The sequence below is a fragment of the Rhinolophus sinicus genome, chromosome 14 (assembly GCF_057876585.1).
Source record: "Rhinolophus sinicus isolate RSI-liver-muscle chromosome 14, RSI-T2T, whole genome shotgun sequence".
NCBI lineage: Eukaryota > Metazoa > Chordata > Mammalia > Chiroptera > Rhinolophidae > Rhinolophus > Rhinolophus sinicus.
The window spans coordinates 7,926,737-7,934,846 of NC_142514.1; positions in this window are offsets into that span (position 1 = coordinate 7,926,737).

Consider the following 8,110-nt stretch of genomic DNA (forward strand, 5'->3'; position numbering starts at 1 on the left):
AAAAATGGCGCGGCGAGCAGGGTCCCCCGCCTGACAAATGGCGCAGCGAGCAGGGTCTCCCGCACGACACAACCCCACTTGCTAGCTGCAATCGGCCGTGCTAACCACAATCCATGCTTGCTAGCTCAGCCACCATCTTTTTGCTAGCCCCCATTTACTGCTAGCGTAGCCACAACAGTTATATTAGTGGCCAATGGCTCACTGGTTACAGCTGACGGCCAACTAGCCACAGCTGATGGCCATCCAATCACAATTGATGGCCATTTACTACCCGAGTGAGCACCTTTCCACGTGAGGCCAAGAGCCTGGAAACTGCTTTCTGGGACTCTGTCCCCACACAGGGTTACCAAAAATGTGGGCCTGAGGCTCCCAGCATCAGGATTGTATGAGGAACAAACCCAGCTGTTTTAGCCCCACCTGGGCCTCTCTCTAGGGGTGGGCTTGGTAATCTGTATGTTTGATGAGCTCCCCACCCCAGGTATGAGAACTACCACACCAAGCCTTCCTGAGAACTCACTTCCTCCCTGCTCGGGCCCCAGGTAGCTGATGAACCTTCCACGGGGGATGGTTCTCAAGAATCAAGCCCAGATGGTCCCCTTCCGTATAGCCTTTGCAAGTCATACCATCTCTGTCCCAGCTGCTCAGCATTGCATTGTAGTGTAAAAGTAGCCATAGATAACACGGAAATGGATAAGTGCAAACGGATGAGCAAGGCTAAGTTCCAGTGAAACTTTATTTACATAAAAGGGCGGTGGGCGGGATCTGTCCACGGGCTCTAGTTTACCGGTCTCTAATCTACACTGCAGACCCACAGGTCAATGGTTACAGAAAGGCATGCTGGGGCTTCTGAAAACCCCTTCTGTCCTGAGATGTCAACTCAAACCATTTCTACTAAAAGGGGTCAGAGCAGTGCTAAAGTGAGGGGTCAAGACCAATCGAAAAGAAGACCACAGGGATTCTGGCTTTCTGCTGGCAGCCTGGGTGCTGCCCTCAGGGGCCCAGGTGGCTGGATTTGGGGTGTATCAGCCAGGGTTCTCCAGAGAAGCAGAACCAACAGGATGTTTATTTTTATATATCTTTAAATGTCTATGTATTTCTATATGTCTTTTTTATATACGTATTTATATAGATTTATTTTAAGGAATTGGCTCAGACTGTTGTAAGGGCCAGCAAGTGTGAAATCTGAAGGGCAGTCCAGCAGGTGAGAAACTCCGGCAGGCATTGATGTTGCAGTCTTAAGGCTGCATTTCTTCTTCAAAATCTCAGTGTTTGCTCTTATGGCCTTCAACTGATTGGATGAGGCCCTCCCACACGAGGGAGGGTAATCTCCTTTACTTGAAGTCGACTGTTTGTAGATGTTGACAAATCTACAAAATGCCTTCACACAACATCTAGATTAGTGTGTCATTAAAGCCTTATGTACCATGGCCTGGCCAAGTTGACACAGAAAACTGACCATCACGGGGGACTGGGGGGGTGGGGTGGGCATGGTTCCCAGGCTTCACTCCTAGACCACAGCACCTGGGCATGTGGCAGAGTTGTCTTTGGCATATTGTGAGCTCTGGGTTTCCTCACTCCTTTGCCAGCTTGAGCGTCAGGTGGCAGCAGTAGCTGCCATCTGTCATGTACATGTGCATGCGTGCCCTGGTGTGCCCAAACGAGTGTCTACTCAACGTCAGAACATGAAATCTCGGAGTGGGGTGTCCGTGTGAATGGACACATGACTGGGTAGGCAAGTGGCTAAACAGAGGTGCCTGTGTCCCTTCGTTGTACCCCCCCCCACCATGAGGCCCAGGTGTATCCTGAACCCCACGCTTGTGCCTGGAAACCTGGGCTCCATCCGCTCTGGTGATTGGTCAGTGCAGTGGGGCAAGTTGGTCAGCTCTGCACTTTGTGGTCTTGAGCTGTTGTCTCTCCCTGTCCTCAGCCTTGGCCTTATGTCAGCGCCTGGCACAGAGTGGAATACAGTCGTCCCCCCTTATCCACGGTTTTGCTTTCCATGTTTTCAGTTAACTGCAGTCAACCATAGCCTAAAAACATTAAATGGAAAATTCCAGAAATAAATAATTCATATGTTTCAAATTGCAAGCCCTTCTGAGGAGCGTGATGAAATCTCGAGCTGCCCCACTCTGTCCCACCCAGGATGTGAATCATCCCTTTGTCCAGTGTCTCCATGCTGTACATGACACTTCCCCTGTTAGTTACTTAGTAGCCATCTCAGTTATCAGATCTACTGTTGTGGTATCACAGTGTTGTGTTCAAGTAACCCTTATTTTACTTAATAATGTTTCATTCACCTCACTTCATCTCATCACGTAGACTATTATCTCACATCATCACAAGGAGTCCAGTACAGTAAGATATTTTGAGACAGAGACCATATTCACATAAGTTTTATTAGAGTATATTTTTGTAATTGTTCTATTTTATTAGTTATTATTAATCTTTTGTGCTTAATTTAAAAATTAAACTTTGCCAGTGTGTATGTATAGGAAATAATATAGTATACAGGGTTTGGTACTATCCGTGGTTTTGGGCGTCCACTGGGGGTCTTGGAATGTCTAAGAGAAGGAAGGGTGGGCGAATAAGGGGGGACTATTGTACATGTTTAGAGAGGAAATGCATTCATTCGAACACAACCCTGGCCTCTGTTTATTGAGCTATTTATTGAGGCACCCATCCTCTGGTAGAGCGGAAATTGTTGGACCCCATTTTGCAGAGGAGGAAAACTAAGGCACTGAGAAATAAAGGCCACTTGTCAAAGTCAGGCAGTAGTGACAGTGCCAGGGGCCTTACCCAGGTCTCTCTGATTCCAAAACCTGATTATGTTCACTGCCCCCATGTTGTCTCCCAAATGCCTCAAGTTTATTGAGCACCTACTAGGAACTGGTCACCTATCCTCGCACCCACCCACCCACTGCCCAGCTCACAGAAGCTGTGCGGCTCATCCAGCCATCACCAAGGCTGCTCTCAGGGCCGGTAGGGGATAGGACCTCTGCTGGGCAGGCCCCAGCCCTGGGCTTCCAGAGCCAAAGGTCATGCACTCACCTCAGGCTGCCTCCTGGAGGAGCCTCTCAGGGAGGACGGAGATCAGGTTTCCTCCCAGGGACTTCCCAACTGGTGGAACCTGTGGAGGCACCCCGCCCGACCCCACCATCTGCTTCCTCATTCTTCTCTTATCTCTCCCTCTGCCTGAGCACCGGCTCCCTGACTGCCTGTCCCCCCCCAAAGGGAGGTGCCACCTCATGGAGCCTGTGCAGAGCCCGGCGGGGAGCTGTCTGCAGTGAGCCAGCCCAGCAGCAGAGGGTGAAAGCAAACACCAGGACCCAACCCATGACAGATAGGCATCTTGGAGGCTCTGGGGCTCAGCCGCCATACCCGGTCTTGTTTGTGTCTGAGCATCTCTAAGGCGCGGCCAGAGCCCTCAGATGCCTCCCTTGGAATTCCAACCCCATCCCCACGGAGAGAAGGTCAGGCTGGACAGAGAGAAGGAGGTGGCAGCTTGAACTTGGACAGAAGGACAGAACCAGGACAGGCAGTGAGAGGCGGGAGGCAGTCAGCACACATTTAATGAAGACCTGCGTGTGTGCACATACACTTGTGTGTGCACATATGACATACAGACGATTGCTGCAGCAGGATAAGGGGAAGGAAGAAATGCCATAGGACAAAGTTAGAGAGCTGCTGTCTTGGGCAACAGCCTCTTAAATCCGCTCTTTCTGGCTGGTGTCTAACAACCAGTTTCCTAGAATCCAACAGGGCCCAGGCAGTCTCCTTTTCTGCTTTTCCCACACTCACCAAGGGGTCCATGGGGTGTTCTGATGGGTTCTCTGATGCCTGATTTGAGTGCAAGGGTCTCCGGAGGGACAGGGGAGTATCACTAAGTGTTTGCTGAGGGCTTGCCAGGATGGGGCAATAATTTGCATAGGACCCTGATGAGATGGCAAAACAAAAGGAACATCAGGGATCATTGGCTGCATTCTAAGGCTCAGGGAGAAGTAGTCAAGAAGCTTGGTTGGGCCTTTAAAAGTCAGCGATGGAGGCTGCTGTAAGTTTGAATTCTATGCCATTGGGACAAACAGTTCCAAATCAGCACCGCCCCCACCCCTTTGTTTTGGTTAGTCACAAAGACCGGTGTCCCCTCTGGAGAAGGGGGGCTCCCACACCTCCCAGCGATGTCCAGGTGCCTCCAGAAAACCCAGGAACTGGGAAGTAGCAGCCCATCCACCCTGAACGATCGTATGGACACAGTGATTTTACTGACAAGTCATAATGGCCTCGATACCTTCAGAATCTTGGCATCAACCAGAGCCTGTGCTGAAGAACAGGGGATGAAGTCTGGGAGCCCCGGAGAGCCACCCCGACTCCAGTCCACAGGGTTCTATTCTGTTCCTTCACTTCTGCCCATTTTTGCTGTCTCTGCTCCCAGCAGCTGGCATCAGAGGGAGAAGATCCCGTCCACAGATACAAAGAACATCACCGACCAACAAAACACCAGGCCTTCCCCAACCCTGCCAGAACTTAGGCCAGAAACACAGACGGTGTGTTTGTGACAAGCTGAGCAGAAATGCTGGAGGACAGGGCACCAGATCAAATCTCAGTGACATTCCCTGTGCCACCAAGGGCCACACCCTACCTTCCAGAACCTTCTCTGATGTGCTTTTGTGGACGGCCCTGCCTTCTCATAGGCCCACGTGCCTTTCAGACAGTGTTTTGGTTCTTTTCTCTGTCGGTTCCAGTTTGATTTGCCCACTTGGGAAAGGAAGGGGCCGGGCCACCTAAGAATTGTCGGGTGTCCAGGACTCTGAAGACCAAAGGACAATTAGAAACCATTTCAAAGCCTTTCATATGGGATGCCTCCTTTGTGCTTCACACAACCCCGGGGTTGACTATTACTGTCCCTATTTTCTAGATGCAGAAAAAATTTCAGAGACTAAGTGGTGACTAACCCAAAGTCACAGAGATGTCAAAGGTCAGTGCTGGGGGTCGATGTTGCTCAAATGTTAAGGCCTGGTTCCCAGGTTTTGCACATAGGAAAGGGGGATGGGTGGAGTCTTCTCTCCATCAAAGGGGACTTTTCCAGCTGCTTCAATCCTCGTATTTATTGGGCACCAGGAGATGCTGAGAGGCACTGAAAGATGCTGCATGTTTTTCACAGCTGCAGGGCAGCTGTTCGCTTCCTGAACATTTACAAAGTGCCAGGAGCTGTGCCAGGGATGCTATGTAAATGATCCCACGTGATCCCCACAATCACCCCGAGGCTAAATAACTTGCCCAAGATCACTTTGCAAGGAGGAGGCAAGACAGGGATCCAAAACGTACCTTTACCTGAAGGACACAGGCAATCACAGGAAAGGCACGGCTTTGACTGCTTCATCAGCCATTTCCATAACCAGTGGCACTGACCAACTGACGTCCTCAGCGGAGCCTGGACTATCCGTGGCGTCCTGAGGACAAGCAGGGAATTGGGTGGCAGGTCTTCCAGGTGATGGGAGGAAGTGGTGCACACAGATTTGCTCAGTGGATGTACCTCGGTTCATTCCCTGAGCACCCAGCATGCCCCAGGCCAGTGTTGAGGTTCCAAGACCCTCCTAAGATTTGCAGTCTAGTTGGGGGTGGGGCAGACAATAAACAAGTAAACAAGTAAATTGATAGGTCAATACCTTCAGATATTGGTAAGTGCTCTGAAGAAATTACAACAGGACAGTACAACCAACTTGGAAAACAGTTTGGCAATTTCTTAAAAAGCCAAATATACACCCGCCATATACGGTCCAGCCATTCCACTCCTAGATATTTACCCAAGTAGGTGTTCAATATCTATTCTCTGAATGAATGAATGAATGAATGAATGAATGAATGAGTGAATGAACTAATGAATCTATTCTGCATGTCAGATTCTTTGCTGACGGTACAAAGATAAAACTTGGCCAAGACAGACAGGATTGGTCAGGGACATGAAAAATTTAAACTTGGGGCGGCCGGATGGCTCAGTTGGTTAGAGCATGAGCTCTCAACAACAAGGTTGCAGGTTCAGTTCCTCACATGGGATGGTGGGCTGCACCCCCTGCAACTAAAGATTGAAAATGGCGACTGGACTTGGAGCTGAGCTGCGCCCTCCACAACTAGACTGAAGGACGACTTGGAGCTTGATAGGCCCTGGAGAAACATACTGTTCCCCAATATTCCCCAATAAAATTTATAAGAGAAAAATGTAAACTTGACTTACAAAAGTATGACCCCCAAAGCCTTGTGGAATATGCTTTGTGGGGGTCCATTTGACCTTCCATAGTTACCACTGGGTCAAGGCAGGAACGCTGGCTCCTTTGAGAATGGTTTCACTTTCTTTTGTTCCTGTAGGCTCCCTCCCCACCCCAGCCAACTGGCTCTGTCCCCACTTCCCCAGCTGGTCAGGATGAATAGTGTTACTGGGTGGGCTGCAGGGACATTCCACAGACCCAGCCTTGTGCTTCCCCTGGCTCCAACCTGTCTTCCCCTCCTTGCCTCCATCCTTTGCATCTTAGCCTGGGCAGTGTTTCCCTGTGAGGTGAACAACGGCGCTGAGTGGCTGAATGTCAGGGGACCCAGACCTCCTTGGTCCCCAGCCCAGTTTTGTATCAGCTAGTGATGTGCCTTTGGGCAAACCTCTTCACTTCACTTAAGCTCAATCACCTTACTCTGGATAAGAACAGTAGCTACAGCATTGGGTTCCTATGAGGACTTATTGTGAATACTTTTCACACTGTCTGCCACAAAATAAGTACTTAACACGTTGCGTATGGATCACGAGAATCTTCACGAGGGATTTAAACCCCGCCGTACGCAACGTGTTAATAAATGTCAGCTCTATCCTGGGAATTGTTTGTTTTGCATTTTCTCCTTACAAGGTAATCAAGGTCTTATTACACACTAACAGGCTTGGATTCAACACCTCTAGGATCTGGGGTGGGTAGGGGATATTTCTTAGAAGGAAATTGATAAATAGTAATCTAATAATAATATTATAATATCCACCACTTGGGGCTAGCCTGGTCGCTCAAGCGGTTGGAACTCCGTGCTCCTAACACCGAAGGCTGCCGGTTTGATTCCCATATGAGCCAGTGGGCTCTCAACTACAAGGTTGCCAGTTTGACTCCTCGACTCCTGCACAAGGGATGGTGGGCTCCGCCCCCTGCAACTAAGATTGAACACAGCACTGTGAGCTGAGCTGCCAATGAGCTCCCGGATGGCTCAGTTAGGTGGAGCGCATCCTCTCAACCACAAGGTTGCTGGTTCGACTCCTTGACTCCTGCAAGGGACGGTGGGCTGCGCCCCCTGCAACTAACAATGGCAACTGGACCTGGAGCCGAGCTGCTTCCTCCACAACTAAGATTAAAAAGACAACAACTTGACTTGGAAAAAGACCTGGAAGTACACACTGTTCCCCAATAAAGTCCTGTTCCCCTTCCCCAATAAAATCTTAAAAAAAAAAAAAAAAATACCCACCACTTATTGAGGAATTACTCTTTTCTACGTACTCTACTGACAACAATAATTAACAATAATACACTAATAATTACTCATAAAAGTATAGCCAATCCTGACTTAGTGCTTACTGTCCGCCAGACACTGTCCTAAATGTCTTTCATTTATTAATAAATCCTAACAACGTTTTGGAGGAAGACACTGTTCTTATCCTCATTTTACAGATGAGAAAACTGAAGCCCCGAGAGGCAAAGTGACTTACCCAAGTTCAACCAGTAAGCGGATAAAGCCAGGACTCAAACTGTTGCCCTGTTCTAGCGCAGTTCCCCTGTGCTCTAAATCCCCAAAAATCAAGCTAAATGAGCTGTACCCATTGGGCTGGTCTCTAAAGATCACCAGCTCTCAGTTACAAGGGCAGATGCTATGCTGCTCTGCCCCTGGGCTGCAGGGCTTTGTCTCTGAATGGGGCATTAAATTAGGTCAGTGGGTCCTGCAGGTCTTGCAGTCTTTCCTTTGTGTTGGAGAGAGTATATGTCTTGATATGATCTCAGGACCCACCCAGGCAGTTTCGCAGGTTCCCACGTGGTCTCTCCCGTCCTGGAGACAAGAACAAGTTGTCAGACAGACCCCAGGGGACCCTCATCCC